At 37.1% G+C, this 25,221-nt stretch overlaps 1 protein-coding gene across 2 annotated transcripts in view; it reads left to right on the forward strand.

The window, feature by feature from the left end:
* The first annotated feature begins 5,039 nt into the window (after positions 1 to 5,039).
* Positions 5,040 to 25,221, forward strand: part of Calcrl (calcitonin receptor like receptor) — a 111,953-nt gene continuing 91,771 nt past the window's right edge. The window contains exons 1-2 of one of the 2 annotated variants that reach the window (XM_023712297.1): positions 5,040 to 5,261; positions 18,886 to 18,953. The gene's annotated coding sequence lies outside the window, so the exon portion shown is untranslated. The remainder of the gene's footprint in view (positions 5,262 to 18,885; positions 18,954 to 25,221) is intronic. The other variant, XM_004628631.2, reaches the window with a different exon arrangement.

The following is a 25,221-nucleotide window of genomic DNA, read 5'->3' on the forward strand; positions in this document are numbered from 1 at the left end:
TCCAGCACAAGTCTATCTAAGGGTACCTGTGGTAGTGTAACTATTTAGAAAAGGAAACCATACAGTTTTAAAAATAATCTTACATGGTCTTCTATTTCTCTTTTTTTTTTTTCTTGAAATGAGGGAGTTGTGTACAAAGGGGTTAAACACTGTATAGTAAGAAAACAGTCTCTGCTAGAGTCGCTTTGTTCATCATACTCCTCATCTTGTCTTCTTTCTTTTCTTGCCTGTTTTCCTTAATGACTTCCTTTATGGCTGCATTGAATTTTCCTTCAGCTCAGTGGAGAACAAAGTCTTTATTCTATTTTTCCTTGAACTTCACAGCTTCCCTTTCCCACAGCTGCTATCACTGTTTCTCTCTGTCTCTTCTAGTTTCTTTGGGACATCACCAATGATAAACTGGATCATCTCTGTTGGATTATAGATGATGCTCAGAACTGAACAGAGAGGTCAAATGAGGCCTCTTGGGTGTGGTAGGATCCTTAGATTTCTTTCTTTCTTCCTCTTTAGGAGGGATACACATTCTCAGTTCTCTTTCTACATAGGTCATGTGCGTGCACTTGCCCATGTCTTCAGAGTTGCCTTTGTCTTTAGCAGACTTGATCCCCCATCTCGCCTTAGCAAACTCTGAGAAGTTGAGGCACCAGGTGCTTCTAGTGCTCTTCCCAGTAAAGTTTTTTGAATGCCTTATTAGTATGTGTTTACAGTGAATATGAAATCTACCCAGTGTGGGGAATTGGTACATCTACATGTCCCAGCTTGACATTTGTCACTTCTCTTTCCTGTACAGCACCCCACCTCCTCCATCCCCAGATCCCCACCCCTCTGCCTCGAGTCAATCTCTGGACACAGTGCCTGCTGGCTTCACAAGCTCTCCTTTGCCTCTGTTTGGCTGTTTTCACCTGGAGAGGCACAAAGTAACCAGTGCCCATCTAGCTTGTGAGCCCAACACTGTCTCTACAGAGCCTGGTGCACTGTTTTGGTTCTCTGAAGATCTGACTTGTATTCCTAATCAGCCAACAGGAGTTCAGCGCCTTTGGTCTAGCAATGAGCATCAGTGCTGTGGAGTTTTGAATACAGATACTTCTGCTAAATAAGGCATGCCACTTGAATTTGTATTCTAATCTACATCATGGTTTAATATTTAATCCTTGTCTGCCTTTACACTTAATATTTTAAGAAACAAATGTTCGTTCATTATACAAAAACTGGTGCTTTAACTGTGTAATCTAGAATAAATACCTCCCTATTATAACTCTAGCTATCAGATATCTAGGTATTTTACTTGTTGTTGGGATTTTTTTTAAGAAAAAAAAAAGAGAATTTTGCTTTTGTTCCTTTTGGAAAGGAGCTTTCGTTAACTTGAGAAAATTTAACACTAGATGGCAGGATGAGACTATACACCCTGACTCCTCGAAGCTAAGAGAAGAAAGGACTGACAATTTCTCCTAAGTCACAGGAGTTCTGAGACAAATACATTGTTTTACTTTTTAATATATTTCCATGTATGCATTTCTGCATTATTTCATATTTAAAATTTGCAACTTATATAACTGTGATAATAAATAGTCGGCATGAGTTTTTGAAGAAAATTGAGAAATGTTCAACTTGCTGAAACTTTAACAACTGATTTAAGTATTATGATAATAATTTTAAAAGAATTTATTAGTATTAGAAAACTTGAATATTTCTTGGCATCTTTTGAACTAAAGGATTATGTAAAAATGTAAGACTTGTTCATTTAGTCAAATGCCATTTAGGCTAAGATACCAAATGCAGACTTAACTAAACCCTTTATTTTCACAATCAAGGTTGATATTTCACACAAAAAGAAACAATTTCAGAATGAATACATCTCCAGAAATTAAAAACCATGTTTATCAATGTGAACAAAAACTATCCTAGAAATTGGAAGAGTTATTTTAAACTCTCTGGGGAAAGGTTGCAGTTTCTAATCTAATTTATTCACTTTTAATATTCATTTACTATCAGTGTAGGCATGTATGACATCATGACCACAACTGATACTTTACAAACTAGAAAACTATCGGATGGAAATATAAATCGCACTACCCTAGTAAACAGAGAAACACAATTACCTCACCAACACATGTCAACTTTTTAAAAGTTCACTTTATACCCTCATTTAAAGTGAGCACTTACTACTTTGTTGTATTTAAAAATAAAGTTTTAATGAACCCGCCACATACGTCATTTACCAGCACTGGCTCTTTATTCAACCAAGAGTTACCCTTCAAAGGGTCATCAATATTGAATAATCCCCAAATCATTGCAAATTTATCAAGAATCAATTTCAAAAAAAGCAAACGTTTGGTGAATTCTTCCCTGTATTATTTGATTTTATTGGAAAAAAAAACCTGCACTACAAAATATTAAAAGAAATACTCCACAGAGAGTAAAACAATAGCTGTATTAATCCACGTATGGACCATTTATGTTGACTATTCATTTCAAATGTCATTTTCTGCACTTTTAAAATTTTTATGTATAGTAAATATTTCAAGGCAATGCTATTATTTCCCTTAAGCTATGGGTACAATTCAGGGAAAGTCAGCCCTTTAGAATTAGTAGGAGACAATAGCATAAACATTCCCATTCACTCGGCCACTGGACACACATTCTTCCACCTAATACAATTTGTTTTTTCACTTACCCTGAGAAAGAACCTTAAAAACTGCTAACAGCACTTGCTAGGTACCCATAGCATGCAGGCTTCAAATAAAAGTGTTCTGTTGTTTTGTCTTGCTTTGCATTCTTTTTTTCTTTTGCAGCGGAACTGTGTTCCGAGGCAATTTCCACACCAGTTCAAACAAGGTGGTCAATTTAGTGGATAGAAAATTAAATTTATTAAACCACAAGTTTGGTCTGAATTGACTTAATATAAAGAGGAATCCAGAGACACAGAGTCAGCATCCTCCTGACTGTCCAGTTTCACATCGTAAGTTGTGCTCCTGACTGGGTCCTGTATGCTCCGGCCTGCTCAAAAGAGGGGTAAGTCCCATGTAGAATTCTAGAGTGGATAAAGGCCACGGCTCACCCTACACAGCACTCGGCAGCTATGTACCATGCTCCACTTCTAATAAGAGCCTCATTGACAGTGCTCTGCCGGGTCACATCCACACCTCGTCAGCAGCACCAGTTGCTAACTGCAGAGCCCTCAGCCCTTGACTCCTCCTGAGGCAATCAGCTATGCTTCAGTTACTAAACAGCACAACACACAACACAGACTATTGTTCCCTCGAACCAACTAGACTACCACAGGACACACTTAATCACTACTTTTTAAATTAGTGCAAATGTCTTCAGTATGCTCTGAGTAGAGATTACAATTCACAGATGCAAGGAACGATTGAACACTTTATTGTGTGGTTAAATTTTTAAAATACAGTAAAAAAAAAAAGTCGTCACTAATCCCCCTCGACGTACTCCTCCCGCTTGGAGGACATACATGCCCCATCCTCCTTGCCACTTCCCAAAGCAGTGCTGGAACTCTGCCTTCTTCAGTGTCCTACTAGATGCTGTCACAGGTGTGGTGAGCTCTACTGCCCAGAGCCACCCGTGGGAAGGCAGGCCTTAAGTGCATGGTGGGGCATCTTTGTTACTCACCAGAGCTGACACCCGGCAATGTGCAGCTCTGTCACAAAGTTAAAATGAGCATGAAACATAAATATTTTGAGTTGACTCATGACATTCAAGCAACCATGAGTGGGCATCTAAGGATTCCTGAGAAGGCCTCCGGCTCTCCTTCAGAAAGGGGCAGGAACGAAGGATTGTGTTTGGATTGAGGAAGAGCATCTGAGGGAGATTAATGGTGACGAGTCTTTCACCCTAACTGATCACACCTCCTACCTATATCCCATGTAGTGCTGAATTAATATGTTATGCACACTGCTATACTTGCTCAGAATCACTTCAGTGGTTGTTAAAATAGTCTAAGTTCAGCCATAGTTTCCCAGATACTTGTTGCCATGTTGAAGTGTGCATTTGAGACATTTCCCTCATCTACTTTTCACTGGCCTTTAATATGACAGTCAGTTGAGCTCCCTGGGAGTTCTCATATCATTTATTTCTTCTGTTATTTATAAAATGTCAACTCCCAATGATCTGATTCTAGAACTGTAATTTTCCTTTCACTTCTAACTAAATTACAAAGATGGTATTGATATAAATTATCCAAGAAGCTTGCTGGACTATACTCCCAAGCCTACATACCTACTCAATAATTTAAGTATAACTCTTACTGCTCTATCAGCCTTTCTATTGGGCACAGCCCTGGATATGTTGTAGAGGAGAAAGCCTTGGCCAGAGTTTCATGACACAAGCGTAAAGCATGAATTTTATGATTTACTAGAGTTTACTCTTACAAATGAATGATTGACTCAAAAAGATGAAAACTTGTTAGAAAATATACATACAATTATGTCATGAGAAGAATAAAAATGATTTTTAAAGAATGCAGGATAAAGTCTCTTGATCTAATTGTGGAACAAAGAATAAAATCTGCTTGTCAGAGCTCCAGATCACTGAGTCAGATCACAGAATTAGTTCTGATGAACGCAATGCTTCTACATGCTCATTTACGAAGAAGGATGGCAGATGATTTTTTCCTAGATGCTTGAAATCACTAATTCAATACACACACACACACAAACCCACGTGCACACACACACACACACACACACACACACACACACACACACCACCTTTGATTCTTTGATATTCAGATTTCCTTCAAGGCAAAGACAGCTTGTCTTGGCAAGTTCTAACAGGGCTCAGTCAAGATGCAAACCAGCCAGCTCTGGCTGCTAACGATGTGTTCCTACAGCGCAGGAGCTCCCTCTGTTCAGGCTGCTTCATGCTCCGTCTGTCTCAGCCTAAGAAAGGAGCTCTGCTCCTCTCTTGGGGTATTCTATTTGAGAAAGAAAGTAACCTAACACTAACTGCAGGCGGGGTCAGAGTGATGTAACAGGAAGCTCTGATGTTTCCCTTCTCCGTTGATCAGTTACAATCTGACAACACTTCCAATCCACTCAAAACAACTCCTCTCTCCAGCAGAGAGTGTCACCTCCTGCCTTGGGACAGCGGGCTCCGCTTACTGCAGCTCCCTCACGCGCAGGTCCCATCGCAAGTCTTCCCTCGTCCCCACCTTCCCTGGGTATAAATCTCTGCTGCAGAATCACAGAAAATCAAATTCTAGCCTGAGCCTGTTTCACCAAGAAGTTCCTCACGAGCTGTGCTGGGTAAGTGCTTCCCTTGAAATAAATGCATTTATTGTGAGCAGAATCCTCACTTCGTCTGACAACATTTCCACCAAGACTTTAGTAAGTAGCACTGAAATGCTGTTCTAACAACCACGCTTATTTCACAGGCTAAGAAGCTAGGGGATATTACCTTGGAGCGCATACAAAAATCTATCACTACTGAATATTACTATGTACACGGATAGTCTAGAAACTAATTTACCAAGTAATAAAAATCTACATGCTTAAAACGCATGTCTCGGAACATACCTTAAGTGCTTCTATAAGCTGAGCCTCAACCCAGTCAGCTGGAAAAACACTTCTCCCCTCGATGGGGTCTTTAAACTTTCTACATTATCAGGGCTCTGCCTAAGTGGTGAAAGCATAACTGCTTTTGGGGTCTCAGAGTCTCACGGCACCCTGAAATGGAGAGTTAAAGCAAAGTAAGCAGTTTGGACCTGTTGTGTTTGTCTGTTACTTACCTTTCACTTCTATTTACATTACCATCTGTAACTATTGAGTTCATGGAATTTTTATGGCTTGTGGCTTCCAGGAGAGTTTATCTATGTTGAGAAACCTGATCTGTTTCAGTTGTATTTGGATCCTGCGGTGAGCTATCAAGGAAAACAAAAACACACCCAGAGTTGTAAAATGCAGGGCTATGGGCATTCATTCTGAGTTTTCACTGTCTTTACCTGAGAGGAGTATCCCCTCAACTTGCGAGGGCCCCTCTGTGAGCTTTGGGGGAGGGTGCCTTAGCGAGATAACTGCGATGAAAAAGGTAGCAGAATTCGCCCAGAGGAATATATTGGTGGAGAAACTAAAGCATGTACTTGAAAAGGAATTTTCAGGAAAGAACTCGCTGAAATGCTGGGATGAAACAGGTTAACGCTTGTTGCAACAGTCCAGGCTGTCCCGGGCAATTTCAGGAGCGGGCATCTATCTATGAAGTTGTCCGGAATGGGGATATTACAGTTTGTTGCTGGAGAGTTAGATGTCACATTTGGGTCCAAAGCATGTGGACTGAATAATTTTAAAGAGTGCTTTTTCTCACACTAAGCTCTGCCAGGCGCGCAGCTAAGGCGTCCGCGCTTTGTCACCGGGGTCTGGCGCGCGAACAAAAGGCTGGAGACTGGCGCGGAGCGAGCCGGGGCTGGTCTCTCCCGTCTCCCACAGACGTGTGGGTCTGGCGGCAGCTTTCATGGATTCCTACCTTCATGGCTCTTTAAAAGCGTTGAGTCTGGTTTCTCTTTTCAATCTTACGTTCTCCTCCTGAGTTAGTTCCCTGACACATGCGTAGAAAAGGGGAAGTGTTTTGGCGTGTGACTGATTAGTCATTAGGCAATTCATGAGGGAGCAAGGGAACAACGTACTAAGTGCCAATCTCGTGGATTAGTAACAAGGATTACACCAGCATCGTTTAAGCCAGGCTTTCCTGAAACAAGATATTATATTAGTATTGTATTTTATAATGATCAATTCTCTAAACTTTTCTAATCTGTATTTACTAGCCCCAAATACATAATTCTCTTCCAAAATTTAGTTAATAGTTTTTATCCGTATTAGTAGCTTGTTTTATAATTTTTATTATCAAAATATGGCTGAAAAACACTGAATCGGGTGTGTTAAGGATTACTGGGCCAAAAAAATTATTATTTCTATTTGAGTGGATAGCTGGAAATTAAAAATAAAAGTTCATATTATATGATAAATTTTGCTTTTTACAATTAATATCAGAGTATCAATGCATACTTTAGTCATATTTTACTTTTCTAGATATTTCCCTGAAGCATCAGAAAAATCTGTTCAAATTTTTCTAAACATACAACACATAGCAGTGATAAATTATAATGTTAATATGAACTCAAATATGTTATACCTAAAGCATTTTAAGAGACGTGATTTTGATTATTGCTACAAGCTCTTTTCTTTCTAATATATTTTACCACACTCTAAAGCACTCTCTAAAGTTTAAAAAATGAAAGATTTAGTATGTGTAAGACCATCCTTTTTGAAGGAATTCAGAAAAACAGAAACATAAAAATAATTATAACAGTCTGCATTTTAAAGATTAAATTAATAACCAAGGTATAAGAACTTCCCTCCACTGGACATCCTAAACAATATATTAATATTCAAATGGTGTCAATGAACTAACATGTTTATGAGAAAATTTACATTCACCTGCATGCTCTACTTTCTCATGTATAACAGATACAATCTGGTTACAAGGTTACTACAATGCTATAAAACAAATTACTTCATATGCTTTATATGTATTTGGAATGTTACTTCATAACATCAAAACTAACAATTTCAGTAAATGGCATTGTTTTCCGTCTCTGACTTAGATCATATTTAGAATCAGTATAACAATAATTTGTTATCCGTTTTATCTACATGTTTAAACGTTTTGATAATGAGCACTTCTGTGGGCTGTTGTGAATCTTTCTAGGACAATTAACACAACCATGTTTAAAGAACTGAACTAGGTCTTCACTAAATAAAACTTGCAGTTTATATATGATTTTGGAAGTTGAAAATATAATCATGTTTTTTTATCCATGTAAGGATAGTGGAGTCAGCTCTACAGAAAACAAATATAGTCAACAACATGACTTGAAGTGTTTGGCTTTATGCTTAATCTAATCTTTGTTTAGAATTAAGAATCACCCTTAGCTCATGTCACAGCGATGGTGTTCATGGAGGACACTCAGGAGGCCTCCATAGACATCTGAGTTCTTGGTATAATCAAAACTTTAATGAATACACTTAGTGTGGGCAGATAGTGCACCACTATTTAAAACACTTGATGAAGCCAACTGTAAAGTTGGTGGATAAACTCTAAACATTTATAATTCTTCTTGTTCTACCAAAGTACTTGCATTGGGCAATTATTAAGCAGTCACTCAAATTTGAACAGGATAGTCTTCCTTAAAACCAAGTGACTATTTTTCATGTTTAGTTGGGAATATTTTTCTTAAATCTGTTGTGGTCAAATAATCTGTATAATTTCCCATGTCTGAGTAAATTTGACTTCAATTTAGTTTGCTTTTTAATGTAGTAGGCTATTTTACAAATAAAAAGAAATTTATTTAGGTTATAAGGACACAATATACATTTTATTCTCTTTATTAAAAGTAAGATGTTATTAATCGTCGTGAAATGAGTTAGGGTCTATGTTTCTAGAATTATTACAATTAGCATTGGATGATAGAAATACTTTTTTGAAATATGTTTTTTACATTCATTTGTTTAAGAAACATTATTATACAAAACTAAAACATTTTTGCATTTATTTTTAAATGTAAAAAGCAATTTTTACCTTTCTATCTTTTATGGTTTTCATTAAAAGTATTACATGTTCTTACTACTGTATCAATAAAAAATAAAATTCAAACCTAACTCAAGCCAATGTAAATAAAAATAAATAAATGAATAAGTAATCCCTATGATATTGAAGCTATACTAAAGCTGAACCCTATTTTATACTAGTTTAGTTGAATATAATTCAATCTTCAGAGAAACTTTATTCCCCTTAAGATAGGACATATCACCACCAGGGATGGTGGCACATGTCTGTAATCCCAAAACTTGGGAGGCTGAGGCAGGAGGATTATTGTGAGTTTGAGGAGAGCCTAGGCTACAAAGTGGGCTCAAGGCTGAACTCCAAAGTAAGAAACTGTCTCAAAAAGACAAATATATATAAAACAATACAGTATTTTATGGCATAGATTTTTGTATAAGCCTATAGTTATTTCTCTACTCAGGTTCAGCTTAACCTGCTCAAAATTATGTGTTTTTCATAAAAATCCTAACATTCCTGAATGTGTTCTTCCCCGTCTGAAATGTCACTCATATATTTAAGTGCAACTAGGTGACTCACAAGGGCTCCCGCTCCTTGCATCTCAGTCATATGGAAGGTCCATTGCATGTTCCTGAGCACAGGATTTTGGCTTTACCTGTCAGTTGATATACATTTTTCCTACATCATGAGCTGATTTTGCATCTTTCACAGATGAGTGCTAGTTTGCGCCCATGTTCATTATTAGCCTGAGATCAATTTTTATGGACATGCCTTCCATATAAGACTCCATTTTGCCTTTCTTCCAAGGATAATTTGAAGGAGAAATCCAAAATGTTGGAAGTATCACAGAGGAATAAAATGTACTTGAACGAGAAATAAAGATGGAAATTACAGGGATAAAAACCATCAGTTCAAAACTGCTATTGTTTCCTATAAATCTGTAGTTATTTTCTTTATATGAGTTAAAATAGGAGGCTGCCCTACCTTAGTTCATGGAAGCCTGAGGTCCAAGAAATAAATTTAATGCTCTAATAATCAGTCTGTGCATCTATCCTTTAAAAATTTGCTTTCAATGAAATTGTTTGGTTTAAAATCTCTTCTAAAATTCTGCCAGTATATCTTATCAGCTAAAGGAAAAGAAGCTTGCCTATTCGTCTTTGTAATCTGAATATATATTACTTAAATAAGTGCAGCCTGGATTTGGAGTTACATCCCCCACATGTAAAACTCAATTCTCCACTTGCAAGTTCCTCCTTCTCATCTATGAAATGGAACTGATTCCTCCCGCAAGGCAGGCGACCGAGGATAGTTCATAACTAGTTTCTCAAATGGTTGTCCCTTTGCCATCATAAGACAGGTGCCAGCATGTAACGCAACAGGTCCTGCTAAAAAGCATTCCTGTAGAGTATAAGCATTGAAAGATGCTTCACAGTAATGAGTATAAAAGGGATGCAGAACACAAATTAATGTTTCCAGTTTTCATGCAAAAATATTTTATGAAAAATATTCTATTCATACAAAATATTCTATTTTTATGAAATTAATTTTATCTGAAAAAAATGGGGGGCTTAATAAAATACATGCCCAAAGTCACACAATCATTAAAATAAAATGCTAGCTCTGCCTTACATGTACTGATTCTATATCTTACATATTTTGTCACTTATTGTCTGATACCATCCTTCCCACTTTGATGATGCAAAGTCAAATCAGAATAAGGACACAGCAAATTTAGACCAAATCTTTCCTAAGCAAAAAATAGTAGGATTAAACTTATCTGTTACTTACTTATAATATCTTGAAAGTAAATATAGATGACTGTCAAGAAATTTTCAATTGTGACTGGTATCATAGCTCCAGAAATCAAACTAAACACTAGGAGTGATTCAATAACTCAATTTTTAGGGTTCTATGTTCTTGTGGCTATTTTCCAATGTCTTTGTTACAGGTACATCTTACGCCTGCCTAATAATAAATATATATTTTTGTTTGTGTTATATTTTTAAAATGTAGAGCACTTCTGTGATGGAATGTCAAGACACAGAGCTTTCACATAATTTCAGAAGTTGGTTTTGAATATTTAAGAATTGGAACCCCCAGTGAAAATTAATGAAAACTAAAAAGTCCTCCTCCAGCAAAAACAGGCAAAGGAACAAAGCAATTACATTCAGAGGCTCACGTCTTCATATAGTTGAGTGGTCTCATGGTGTCTCCCTTGTTTGCTGGCTCTTTCAGGAGTAGCATGGCTCTCTGCATGCCATTAAATAGGACCATTCAGAATTGCCCTTCCTCCAATTCTGTCATCATGATAGTACATTTTATATGAGAAGAAAAACATTCTGATTTCTAGCCACATCAGTTTAGTCCTTTCAAGGACAAATCTATATCTTAACTCATACATCCATGCAACTACTTTTATAGATGCTAGATAGGTAGCACAATGTGAGAAAAGTATAAAAGTAGAGTTGCAAATATTTTAACTGAAGCCTTCTCAGGGTATATACCAAGTTGAATTTATTAGAGTGTCCTTTATTTTAGAGGATTTATCTTATTTTGGATTTATCACCATAACACAAGTTTGTCTTGGAACAATAGGTAGATACAGAAAATACCTGGCTTATGAAATTTTGACATAATTCAAAACACTTTAGTTAAGACATAGACTACTGATCTAGTCACAAGGTGAGAAAGGACAGTGGCAGAGAGCAGCATGGATTAACATTCCGTGCTTGTCTTCATACTGTCCTCACAGTGGGTGGTGGAGGGGCATTGTCCTAGGCAGGCTTGCCCACGGCCATCTCCTGCCTCGGCTTCCCAAATGCTAGGATTATAGGTGTGCGCCACCTTGCCCGGCTGCTAACCTTTAATTACCAGTGTAGAGCTTGGCACATCATAAGTGCTTATAAAACTGAGAGTCATGTTAATGAACTCTTTGTTAATTTCATATGTTTATTTCAAAGGGAATAAGCCAAGTGGAATCTGGTTCATTGAACCTGAACATAATTTTATGGTCAAAAAATTCTTGGTCTCTTCTGACAGTTTCCAGCTTGAGACATGGAACACAGGAGAGTAAATTTTTCTTCAAAAGTGTATAACTAAGGAAGGTAGCATGTGAAGCATGACATGAATTTAAACAATGAATATTGAGGGAAAGTTACTTTATAGATTTCATGCTATCTGGTATTTCCAATCTTATTTCGATCTAAACTCCTATGAGGACTTTTATGTTCAAATTAATGAAGCCCAACATTTTTCAAAATTTTATTTACTTATTGATTTTTATGTATTTAGGACAGGGTCTACAGGGTGAAGAGGCTCTCATTAAGTAGCTCGGACTTGTAGTGATATTCCTGTTTTCAGGCCTGCACCACCACGCCCAGTCTCAATCTCCCACTCAGCGGGCCCCCGGGGCTAGCACAGCATGCCAGGGATCAAAGCCCGGCCGCTGTGCTCTGCCTAAGCAGGGGCTTTAGTCCGCTGAGCTATCCAGCCGGACCCCAAAACTTTATTCTTGAGAAAATTATTTTCTTGATCACATTCCTGTTTTGTTTCAAAATTCAGTTTTTGATCACGAATTGAATATGTCCATATTTAATAAAATGAGTATATCAATATTTGTAGAGCTCATAAATGAGTTATAGACTTCATTTTTAAAAGTTACATTGTAGCAAATAGACAACCCTTTCCTCTTAATTATACAAAACAGCTTAGATTTCCAGGGTTTTTCTTAACCTGGCCTACATTTTTTCTTCCACAAGCGATTATACAGTTTAATAATGATGGAAGGGAAAGAGACTGTAGATATCACAAAATGAAACAATTCCATTGGCAATACCTATTTAGAATACAATTAAATTTGTAATAAGCCACAAAGATTAATATATGTCATATTACTTCACCAGTGTAACAGAAATCAGTGAGAGAGCACTTGTTGAAGGAAGTAGCTCAATCTGCTCTTAAACTTACCATTTCTCTCCTTCTCTACTAATCCTCACATAAATGTCAGTACAATATCTGAACACTGAAAAAATTCTGACCTTCCTTATTTGTGGTCCTATACAGTTCCTCGATTCCAGATGTTAGTATTTTTACTTCCTTTCATGGATTCCTTCCGCTTTAGCCAAGTTCCTGTCTTGCTAGTACTTCTGACATAAATGCATGAATTTAAAGGAATATAATTATAACATCTAAATGAAAGCTAAGAATTATCTAAAGGCTTCTTCCAATGACTATAAAATATTCTTTTCCCAAATATCAGAATGTATGCCCCTCGCTTCCTCAGATTCTCCTTTGATGTAGTTTCTCTATAGGTCTTACTCTACTATTTAAAAATTGGGCCCACACCTCGGCCACCACAATATTCTTTCCCTCTTTATCTATCTGCCTTTGTCTTAGATTTGTCCTGTAATACCAATCATCTTGAAACAAACCCTCTACTGAAATTACATATTTTCTAAGTTATTACTGATTTTCTATCTATTATACCTGTATTCTCTACAGGTGCATGGATTTCTGTTTTTTTCCACTAACACATTCTATACTTATGTGTAGGCTTGCACATAGTAAATGCTTAAATATTATTTAAGTACTTAAGTGAGAGCATGGACACTTATACTAATCTGGATTTTACAGGAAACTGGGTATTGACTTTATGTTATCTTGTACCAAATATACAATAGATACCAGAGCTGCAACTCTGAAGACATTATAAGCACTGCTTTGTTCCAAAGAAAAAATAGTCAGAATTAGTTACCATTTTATTATTCTTAGGTTAACCTAATATTTACCTCTCCACTCTCTTTGTAAGAGAAGATGACTAACAAAAGATGCCTTCTCCAGTGATTGTAGGGCCTAGGTTTCACTGAATTCAAAGGAGTGACTTTTCAAACTGGTAGAAATGAGAATGTTGCTTAGTATTTTAACACAGAATGTTGAATTATTTCCTTAAATAGCCAAGCAATGGCTGAAACTGGCAGAAGTTCTTATTGAAACTAATAAACCTGCCAACTTCTGCCTCCCAACAGAAGCTCTACTGGAGTACTTATTGCTTTTCTGGACAATGGGGCTACAGAGTAGAAAAACACTTCACACTTCTACTTTTTAAAGTTAAAGGCAGAGAACTATTTTTTTAAATTCAAACATAGATTTATGACCAGATATGATCCTGACTTGTTGGAGCCTCCTGGTGGACTTTCATAAGATGGGCTTTTAGAATTGACGCAACTCACGAGATGTCACAGAACAACTGTTTGTAATTGATATTTCTCATTTGAGAATCATAGAGCCAGTTTCACTGCTTTCTACCAATACAGAATCCCAATCAGGCATGATTTCTAACTCAAGTTGGAAAACAACTTGAGTTTTCTTCCTCTGAGCCCAGATAGGCATTGTATTCAGGAAAATAATAACTTTTCTTTGAGAAATTATTGATTGTCAAAATATGTCAATTTATTCAAAGAAAGTTTTTAAAAGGTAAGTGTTAGATATTTGGTATTTCACATACATATTCTCTAAAAGCCCTCTGACCAGATTGCAAGCTGAAAGCAAAAGACTATTTTGCATCCAAATTAGCTTTCTCTTCACTTAAGTATTGCTCAAAAATAAAGGTAAACTGTCCAGAGACTTCTTCTTACCTCTGTCCTTTATGGTACTTAACTCTTCCTGAAATTTCTGGGTTTACTTGAAGTGATAATTATCAAATAGTGTATTTATAGTAAAGTTGTCATCATAAACTCTAAAGAAAAAATGTTAAAAGACTGTACGATATAAATTAATGTAAAAAGTAGTCTACTTTTTGTATGCGGTATTTTCAGCATTAGCTTCTAAAACATACATGGTTACAAAGAGTTACTACGACATCCCCCCACAGAAGAGAGTAACAGTAAAACAAAATCTTGGACCAATAACAAACGACACAAGAACAAAAGGGGTGGTATTTTTCTAATCAGAGTGGATACTATGAAATGGTGGAAGACACTAAAAGTAAATTTCACATAAATAAAAGCCTTGAAAGAATTTTCAGTTTGATTCCTTCGCACTTACAGTTTCTGTGCGCTAGTTCCTTGGTCTACAGAACCATGTCGGCCTGTGTCAGGCTAATTTCAGTCCCCATAATAGTAAGTGACCCAGCCCAGGATTCCTTATCAGAAAAGGCAACCCTGAAATGCTTGTTTTCTCATTCAGAGTCAGCAGAGATGACCAATACTTGAGCATCTGCTCTGGCAGGATACCACTTGTAGCTGGGAGAAAGTCTATTGCAATTGTCTTTTAATAAGTTAGACAAATAAAATTGACTATAAATTTTACCAAACTTTGGACAGGACAGGTACCTACTTAAATCTAGTGTTTATCTCTCAAAATAACTAAACATTGAGTACTTACATGGCACTTCTCATTAATAAAAAGATATAAACAATACCATTCCCTTCCTTTTTGGTTGAGGCTTACTAATTTTATGATGATGGAGCACCTTTTCTTTGTCTTTGGCATCCTAATCTGAAAGTCTTAGGAATTTTGTAATAATCCAAAATATAAATTTAAAGACTAGGAAGTAAACTTATGCATACACCCAACCCCCACCACACACACATACACACATGGATACATGTACACATTGATTCAAGGGCTTGTCATTACTGATATAAAATTCTATCTAAGTCACTAGGAAAGTGAGTAAAAATGAAATATAATTTACCCACTTGCCTCACACTTGTGAAATTCTAAGGGTACAAATTGCTCATCTTACAGACCTGTGAAATCTTATATAGGTTCTTATTTTAATACAAAAAGAAATAACTTTCAAGTTCAACCAATATTGTGTGAGGTAGCTCAGTCTCTCACTGACCCAAATCCCCTGATCTACAAGTACCTCGCATTTGAAAAATATGCTTGGACTCGTGGATTCAAAACCAACACCTGAATCTGGAATAAGTGTTCATATACTGCACACTGTTGCATAAGACTCATTTCAACCTTAAATCTGAGCCATAAAGATAGATAGAGAGATAGATAGATAGATAGATAGATAGATAGATAGATAGATAGATGATAGATAGATAGACAGACAGACAATAGATAAATGGATGGATGGGTACATAGAGCATAGTACAAACATACTTAAATATCTCCCTACTTAGAATCCATCATCTGTACACACACACACACACACACACACACACACACACGCAGAAGTAAACCATTTCCTAAACCTGATCTGATCCTTTCCTTTCTTTACTTTATGGCGTTACCACCCATGGGCATCTGTTCGTGAGCGATACACAGCTGAGGTTTAACTGTGTCTACTTTTATTTTTATGAAAATGGAATCATTGTGAGCACATTTGTTGGAGGCTTTCTGCCTTCCCTGAGCATTGTGATCTTGAGCGGTGCCCTGACTCATGTGTGTGGCTCTGGTTCCCTCCCTCCCAAGCTGCAGTCAGTGCACCAGGACACGAATGTTTCAGAATGTAATTATCCTTTCTCCTGCTGAGGGCTATTTGGATTGCTTCCACTATTCGGCTATCAGAAACAACCAAGCCATAAACATTTTCCCAACCATCTCCTGGAACACACATGTCTGGGGGCCTCTGGGGAATCCCTTTCTGAGAGGGGAATTCAGGATCCCAGCAGTCCACGGCGCTTGTACCAATTTATAGTCCCACCAACAGTGCATGAGGTTTCTATTGCGCCAGACCCTTTCAAAGACTGCATTATTGTCAAGCTTTTCTATTTTTTCCCAGTCTGGTGGGTGTGACACAATATCTCATTGTGGATTTAATTTGCGTTTCCCTAATTATGAATCACAATGAATTTATATGTTAAACAAATGAAAGTTTCTTCTAAAACATTTGTTTCTAATAGGGCAGCAATAACTTGATGTTGTGGAATCATGGTTAAGTCCCCGCTTTTTAATATTACCTTAGAGAAAGCCTGTCTCTTTTGTTAGGTGGTCCAGGGTAAGGAAAAGGTGTTTTACTCTTTTTAAAACTGGGAAGATATGAATAGCATTTCTCATCATGAATAAAAATACAGAGGGGTGATACCTACAAACAGTGCCCTAACTTTCCACTTCCCTTTATTCAAAAGGTCCATCAAATATGTGTCAAAATCTCCCTTAAAAAATAAAGAGAGGAAGAAAAGTGAATAATTCCATTCCAATGTGCCAGTGTGTGTGTGTGCGTGTGTGTGTGTGTGTGTGTGTCTATTTGTCCATCATTTTTTTTAACATACTAAGTATTTAAATAACTTGTGGAGCTTACTTATAGGTCTCCTGAATGTGATTTTGTCACTTCTACTGTTGTAAAAATTATTTTTTATCCTTTAAAATAATACATAAGGCACTGGAGTTTGTTTCACACCATTTCTCAATTTGAATAAACTAAACTAGCATCGTACCCATCTGTTCAATTTAACTAATGTTTCTTCAAGGTGTTATTTTCTTTTAACAAATATATGTAGGCATGTTCTTTTTTCTTTCACTTAATTATCTGCTTCACTATGGCAACATTGCACGGAGAATATAGTTGTATTATTCTTATTTACTAAATTTCTTTTCTGTGTTGTCAGGATTTAGTTGATTTTAGATTTATTGTCCAATCACTTTACCCAGTGGTGCTACTTAAATACGAATAGTCATTCTCCAGGTATCTTTATTGCTTTCTTTGTGTTTTTGTAATAATTCTTTGCATTGTCTCTTACTGGTTATCAACTATTTTACTACATAATTTGATGCTACATATATATTTTTTAAAGTAGTAGGCACACATCATAATTTTCTGAATATGTGAACATATTTGATAACCAAACATCAACTACTCAATAAATGTTGTGGCATCATGTGTGTGACCAAAACAGAAAGTGATGGAAAGGTTCTTTCATACAACTTTTGGTTGGGACAAGAGAGAAATTTCTAGAACTATGCAGTAAAAACAATAATGTTCCTCAGTTATTTCTATTTATAGTGACATTTTCTAGCAAGTTGGACAAATACTCAAAATAAACTTCAACTTTGAACCTACCAAATTCCATTTGTATGCCAATAAAGCCTGAGGCTCAAAAATGCTTTTATTTTTTCAAAATAGCTTTTAGAAAATCCAGATTCTAAATATATATAGTTTCTGCTAATGTACAAATACTCTTTCATATGGTGAGATCATGGTTCTAATGATAACTGTATTAGTTTATAATGAATTGTTAAAACGTGTAAAGGTGAAAACATTTGTAAAGTAACAACATGATCCTTAAAATACCATTTGATTCACAAATAGTATTATTGCTTAATTATTTGTTAATTAAAACAACAATCCTTTTGACTGTTCACATACATAATCCTGTTGCCTTTATGGAAACAGCTTATTATAAAGGGCAACAGCAAATGCTTTATGAAGTTTAGGTCAATGTAAAGCTTCTCAAACCACTTAATCATCAGTTAAATGAGATAAATGATTCACAAAACACAAATTTGACATTTCTGAAATTCTTTTAATCCAAATACTGTAAAAATGCAAAGCAAGGTAAGCCATACTGTAGCTGTGTCTTGCTTTCTGCATTAGCTAGAACTTGGATGGATGTGCGCAGATCTCTCCGTATCAGTTCAGCCTTTCTTTAGCAGCAGGTGAATTTACCGAGTTGCTGCACCTTATTTATGGAGCAAGCAGAAGCCCACTTCTGCACCGTCGGACCTCCGGCTCCGTCTTTGGTCTCTGATCACCTGATTCCTTCCTCCATTCCTACTTGTCTGTCACTGCTGCCTCAGTCATCCCTCCCAGGAATACCCTTTCTCCTGAAGGCCACAAGGTGTGCTCCTTCTGTCTGGGTCGCTGCCCAAACGCCACCTTCTCAGAGGGGCTGTTTCGCTCCATTCCACCACCGCCTTACCTCCCTATGGTCACGGTGCCTGCTTATTTTTCTTTGCGGCATTTATTACCACTGGTTTGTTATATATTTGTTTACTGTTTTCTCCTGACAACATGAGCTCCATGAGGTCCGGGCTGATGTATCCCCGGTATGTGGGCAGAGCCATGGCTCCGTAGGTTCCATGTCTGCCTGTGTTACGTGTAAAGCAAAAGACAAGAACCACCTCCATGCCTGTGCATTGGCATGCTGTTCTTAGGGCATATGGTGCTAGGCTGTCTTCATGGTAGCCTAAATGTGCCTAATTATCTTCTCCTAGTTTCCAATTCAAATGTACCACATAAAGTACATGTTTATAATGTTAACAGAGTGATACACTGGCATATACCTTTAAGTTAAATTCTATAAAAATCCACTATCCACTAATCATATTAACAAATTCATAGAATGTTCTCTTGTCATCCAGGGCCCTACGATGATACATCAACCACTTTTGCTGCCACCTGTCAAAACTTTGGATGAACCTACTTTCAGGTATTGCATACCTTACAAAAGAATATTCATAATCTAATGAGAGTACTATGCTGGATTTCCAATAAAGTTAAGGATATTTAGAACATTTTAGTGAGAATAAGAAAAATTCCATGAATGGTATGTAGTTAAATTCAGAATGAAGGAGATCTTTAAAGTCTCTCCAACAAAATAATAGCATTGAATTATGCACATATATCAGTGTTCAGAAATCATTTCCTTGGGGCCTTGACTAGTGCCGTGTTTTTCTCCACATTTTTACTAATAGTGTTAAATTATATTGGATATATACTACCTGGTTTGTATAGGTACTCATTGCTAATTGATTGACATTGCCACAGACCTCATGCATATGTATATATGTAAACATACACACATAATTATGTTTAATGTGTAATAGGTCTAGATTATTCACTGCACCACATACACAGAGTCACTATTACACTTCTACAAATGGATATATATTTTTCTTTTCCTTTCTTTCCTTTTCTTAATTTATTTGACACATTGTCTCACTGTGCAGCTCAGACTTGTAGTTATCCTCCTGTCTGTGCTTCCCCAGGGTTGGGATTACAGGTGTGCACCACCGTGCTGGGTCGCAGTGGCTGAATCAGTGTGCCGGGGATAGGCTTGGCATGGCATGCGCTGCTGGGGATCAAACCCCGGTTCCTGCACTTGCCTAAGAGTTATAAATTTTTCTCTTAACTGGAACCCAAGTGTGAAACCTTTTTGTCTAAATATAGAAAGAGGAAAATGGAAAAGTAAATTGTTTTAAAAGTCCAACACATTCTAGATACTATTTTTAGGACACCCTAGCAAAAGAATTTCAATTACAGTCTGTACCTTAACAGGTTTTAGGGTCCTTAGTGCTTCCAAAAAGTACTGCAGACCGATTTTTCTTCTTAGCTATATTTGGCCTTCAGTGCCATGGTAAATACAATGTTAATGATGCAGGTTTATCATACATCATTGCCCTTTTCCTTACAAAATGAGAGTTCCGGCCTTTAGTTATTTTTAGACTTAAGAGTGCTCAACAACACAATAACTTATCTTCCTCCTAAACAGTAATAATACTAATGAAAATCAAGCTTACTAAGCTATTTGTCTTCCACTGACAACCTTGTGACACAATTTCTCAGTCTGGACTTGCACTGTGATTTTTTACATTCAAAAGTTATGCGGCTGGAACCAAAAATAGGCACTCTGGGATTGCTCTTTGTCCCACAGAACCCTTTGGAAACTCCTCGCTGTTGTTCTCTTCTTGTGTGTCAGCTTCCTTCACACATCACGTTTCACGTGACTCATTATTCCACAGAGCGAGGGCTGGGTGCTCAACATGTCTATTTGCATCTGACAACTGGACTTTCTTCCCGGACGTTTTTGAGTGCAATGTAGGGCCAGTTGACTTTTATGAGGCCCAAAGTGGCTTCATGAAGATACATAGGAAGGAGCATGTAATGGAGGAAACTTCACTTACTGTGGAAAAGACTGCTTTGTGCCTCCCACTGTGTAAGAGCTTCACACGGAAACCAAAACTGACCATATCTTAGAGCAGCTCCCCAGGTGTGAGCTGTAACACATCTGACAGTTTGAAAGAGGTGAGTTGGAAGTGGACTAGAAAGGGAAGGCATAAATTTGATCTGCTTTCTCTTGATTAGCACTGATAAGATGTTTGGTGAGGCCAGTGGATTAAAACGCCTGCAAGCACACCCAGGGGCCGGATCCCTGGGCCTGCCTACTAGGCCTGCTGAGACAGTGAGGGCGTGGTGGTGCACGCTGGTAATCCCAGGTTTTGGGAAGCTGCAAAGAGGCGGATCACTATGAGTCTAATCTAGTAGTGAGACACTGAACACCCTGTAGACCCTTCCCTAAAACACACACACACACACACACACACACACACACACACACAAGATGTTTGGTTAAAAGGTAATTGCTGCCTCTGTGATTCTTCAAATTATATTTGCAACTATTCTAACATAAAAATAGGTTAAATAGGTTAAATTCTAAAAGGGTGGCTAAAAATGCGTCTGAAAACTATGATCAGCTTTGTAGCTAGCAGTTGGAACCACATGTGCTTTACGTAACTGAAAGGAGTACAAGACTGAGACTGCGAAGAGGGGAGCTCCTGTTCTTAGCTCCAGTGCTCCGGGCTCTGGAAGCCCTCCTTATGCCTTACTTCTAAGTCTGTAAAAGGAACCAATTAGACAACAGGTTTTCTCAGAGCCCCTCCAGATCTTTAGAGCCTGCACTGCCTGACTGTACTGCTCCGAAGTAAAGATTCCAGCTGGAAGTAAAATAGCATCTGAAGTTCTTTCTAACCTGATTTACAATAGTTTAATTCTTCTAATGCTGAATATTTTTACAGTGCTTTATTTGCATAATCATTGAGTCAATTCTAAAATGTGGCAGATGGGTAAGAGGTGGAAAACATTAAATAAATAAATAAATAAATAAATAAATAAATAAATAAATGGAATGTCTCTGGCTAGATTGAATTTTGACCAAAGAGGAATTTATTCTTTCTTTCTATCTTTCTTTCTTTCTTTCTTTCTTTCTTTCTTTCTTTCTTTCTTTCTTTCTTTCTTTCTTCCTTCCTTCCTTCCTTCCTTTCTTTCTTTCTTCCTTTCTTCTTTCTTTCTTTCTTTCTTTCTTTCTTTTTTTCCTACTTCCAATGTATTTAGTACAGGGTCTACTGAGTCTCACCACACAGATCGGACTCAGTGATCCTGCCATTTTCAGCCTCCCAAATGCTGAGATTATAGGCATGAGCTGCCATGCCCAGTCTCAATCACTGGCTCAGTGCACTCTGGGGGCAGGGCCAGCACAGCATGCTGGGGGTCGAACTCTGGTCCCTGAGCCTGTCTAAGCAGGTGCTTTAGTCCACTGAACTATCTGGCTTGCCCTTATCACTGAAGTTTAGTTAACTTGCCGAATTTTCTTTCTTACTCTAAGATAGCAAAGATAAGTTTTCTAATAAGTTTCCAATTATGGATAGGTCTCTTTTACATTTAAACCTTATTCCAATTTAAATGGAAATCTGATAAATCTGTCCTAAAACTAAGGACAGTTAAATGATGAGAAATTTCATCCTTTCCATTATTGATTTGAAATTCAGTTAAATTATTTAGATTGTTAACTCCATTAATTTTGTCATATATTATGTTAAACTCTATCATTATGTCTCAGTTTGTGTTAAACTTCTAAAATACTTTCAGGACCATTTGAGCATATTTATAAACTTTTGTTTTGCATCTGTTAATACAAATGTTAATTTATGATGTTTGTCTATATAGGAACTCTGTATTTTCTTCCAAAAGACTTTGTATGGTGAGGCAAGTACCTAGTTGGTCCTTGAAGGTTGAGTGACACTCATAACAGGCAGTGAACCATAGAATTTGGTAGAGAATCAAGAGTGGACGATTTGGTTAGAGCACTGGGAAATAAGCTAAATACAAAACAGTGGGCAGAGCACTTTGGCTTACATAAAACCTCTCCAAAGCCCTGAATTCAAATTTGATACCTATGAGCTAGGGAGATAGCTCAGTAGAATAAGAACCTGCCTGGCAAGCGCAAGTACCTGAGGTCAATCTCCCATTCTGGGAGGGAAAAAAATGATAGCTGTAATTTTGTGCTGTTCTTAAAGAGGATGCCTAGCAGTGGCTTTCTTGGTGTCTGGTCCAAGACCACAGGGCATAACTCCTCCAGTTATCAGGAATTTGACCCCCATAGTTCATCTGGTAAAAGGGTCTGGGGTGTGTGAACGGAGCTTGGGCACCCAGGTAGGCAGCGCCCTGGCCAGCCACTCTGACCTGATTTGTTTCTCTTCTCTCCTGCTACCTAAACTTTTGACCTAGATGTATCACATAAATAGATTCCAGTGGGGTTGATGTCAATTTAGAAACATAGCACAAATTCTCTTTAAAACATGCCTTTTTCATCTCATTAAATGCTGTGTTGCTAATAATAAAATTTTACTTATGTTTAAGATAAATTATGTGTCAAAACCAGTAACAACTGCATTGCATTTGAGAGCCAAGCTGCCTGGTTTACTTTTAAAATGACATCTTTATAATTACTTGCTTAAGGCAATAAATCTACCATCTCTGTTTCCTCATAAGTGAACTTGAGTTAATCATAATGCTTACCTTGTTTTTATATTATAATCATAGCCTGAAATGTTAATCTTATTTTTCATGCATTATATCAGCAAATCATTTATTATGTGCCATTTACACTTCTAGTCCTGGTGGATATACTATACACAAGTAGAAGGAGTAGAGGTACAACTAATTAATTAATCCTTAGGTCTAGGCCAAGAATTTAGTAAGTCCTTCAAAAGTGATAGCTACTGCTATTATCAGGATTACTACCACTAACAATAAAGAAATATGGGAATATTTTTATAAAACATTCATCTTTGACCATTTGGAGAGAAAAATTAATGTACGTAGCTATTTTGCTGCAGAGAAGTTTTAAAACAAAGATTTTAATACATGATTAGAAGCAGCTTATGTAGTAGCAATGTCAACAGCCACATAGGAAAATGCATGCCTCCCAGTACTGTAGATCGCAACATGGCACTGTTCAACTAGCGAACGTCTTTCTTCTTCTGGGTCTACTCTGCTTTTTATTCCTACTCTTTATGTATCACGAGTTTTTCTCACTTTCTTTCAAGGAATTGCTTAAAATAACTTGTTACATAAAATTGCCCCTTAACAGAATAAAATTCTGTGAAGGAATCATTGGTAGCGATTGGAATATAGCTTCAGGGGAGACAGTACGATTTCTCTCTGTCAGGAGGAATGGGTTCAGTTGTTTTAATGAATGTGACAGGAATTAAACAGTGCATCCATTTATGTGTCGTTGAAAGCACTTAACGGCATGCTCCTACAGTTACAGTTTAAAATGTCAACATTAAAAATTTGTCAAAAATGACATGCTTTACAATTGAGCTGTCAATTGAAATGAGAAAAGTTCTTCCAAAATTATTTTATACTGTCAACAGACAGTTCTTTTTAAAAATAGTCCTTCAGACTGGAGCATTCCATTCTCCTTCCTTAGAAGAGACACGATTAAATAGTAACTGAATAGGCAAATACTTATAGTTTATATTTTAGAATTATAAATAATAGAAATGATTAAATAAATGTGCATATATAGTTTCTTATCATAAAAATATGATGCTATAACATTATGCCTTTAGAGTGCATTTGTGATCAGAACAACTAAGTTTAATCCAAATTTGATTTAAATCCAGGCACAAAAACTGGATCAAGGATAATACAATTCCCTGCTGCAAGTATCAATTGGCAATGTGCTATTGGCACATATCAGCACCAATAAATGAAGAAATATGCCCATGACAGTGATGGGCTTACAATATAAAAAGCTTTCTCTTTTATTATTTAGGGCAATAAATTATTAAGATGTTAATAAAGATCCACTGCCACCAAGACTTTATAATTCACTGTCTTTATTATATTTGTAATATGATTACTAGCAAGTGCTTGCTTTGATTTTTGGTAATGAAAAGCTTGATATATTTGAAAGAAAAACACAAGAAGTTGTTGACATTTATGTGGTCATAAATGGGAGAAACTTCTTTCTTCAGAGACAGATTGGCACACAAAATAATTGGAGCCAGACACTGTAAGCCATGTTTGTGACTCCAGCCCTTTTGGAGGCTGAGCCAAGAAGATCTCAAGGTAGCCTAGCCCAGACTTGGTGAGACCTGTCTCAAATAAAGAAAATGACAAAGGTCTGAGGGTGCAGCTCAGCGTGAAGGCCCTGGGTTCAATCCCCAGTACTGGAGTAAGGAGTTTAGAGCAACTGGTTGAAGAGAGAGCCTACAGGAGGCCTCTTCTCTGTGGGCCTGGGACAGACCTCCGTCAGCAATGACTCCTCAGGCCAAAGTTCAGCTGCAGTCCCTCAGAACTGAATGAATTCTAGTGGAGCAAGTCGCATTTCTTTTGCATAAGAAAACCCCCACTGATAACCAAGCACACCACAGACACCTTTCTTGCTGAACTCAAAAATTTTAATGATGTTTCACTTTTATTTACCATTATGCCCCCTAGGCTTTATGTAAGCTTCCTTCCAACAAATTAGTTATGTTTTAGTCATTACATCAATTTAGATAGAATAGTTCCTTTTCCTGAAATATGTGGATCCAAGTATGAATACAATTTTTCTTCTTCTTTCTTTTTTCCTTTCTTCTTTTTCCTTCCTTCCTTCCTTCCTTCCTTCCTTCCTTCCTTCCTTCCTTCCT

This window comes from Octodon degus, unplaced genomic scaffold (genome assembly GCF_000260255.1).
Source record: "Octodon degus isolate 3935 unplaced genomic scaffold, OctDeg1.0 scaffold00025, whole genome shotgun sequence".
NCBI classification, from domain to species: domain Eukaryota; kingdom Metazoa; phylum Chordata; class Mammalia; order Rodentia; family Octodontidae; genus Octodon; species Octodon degus.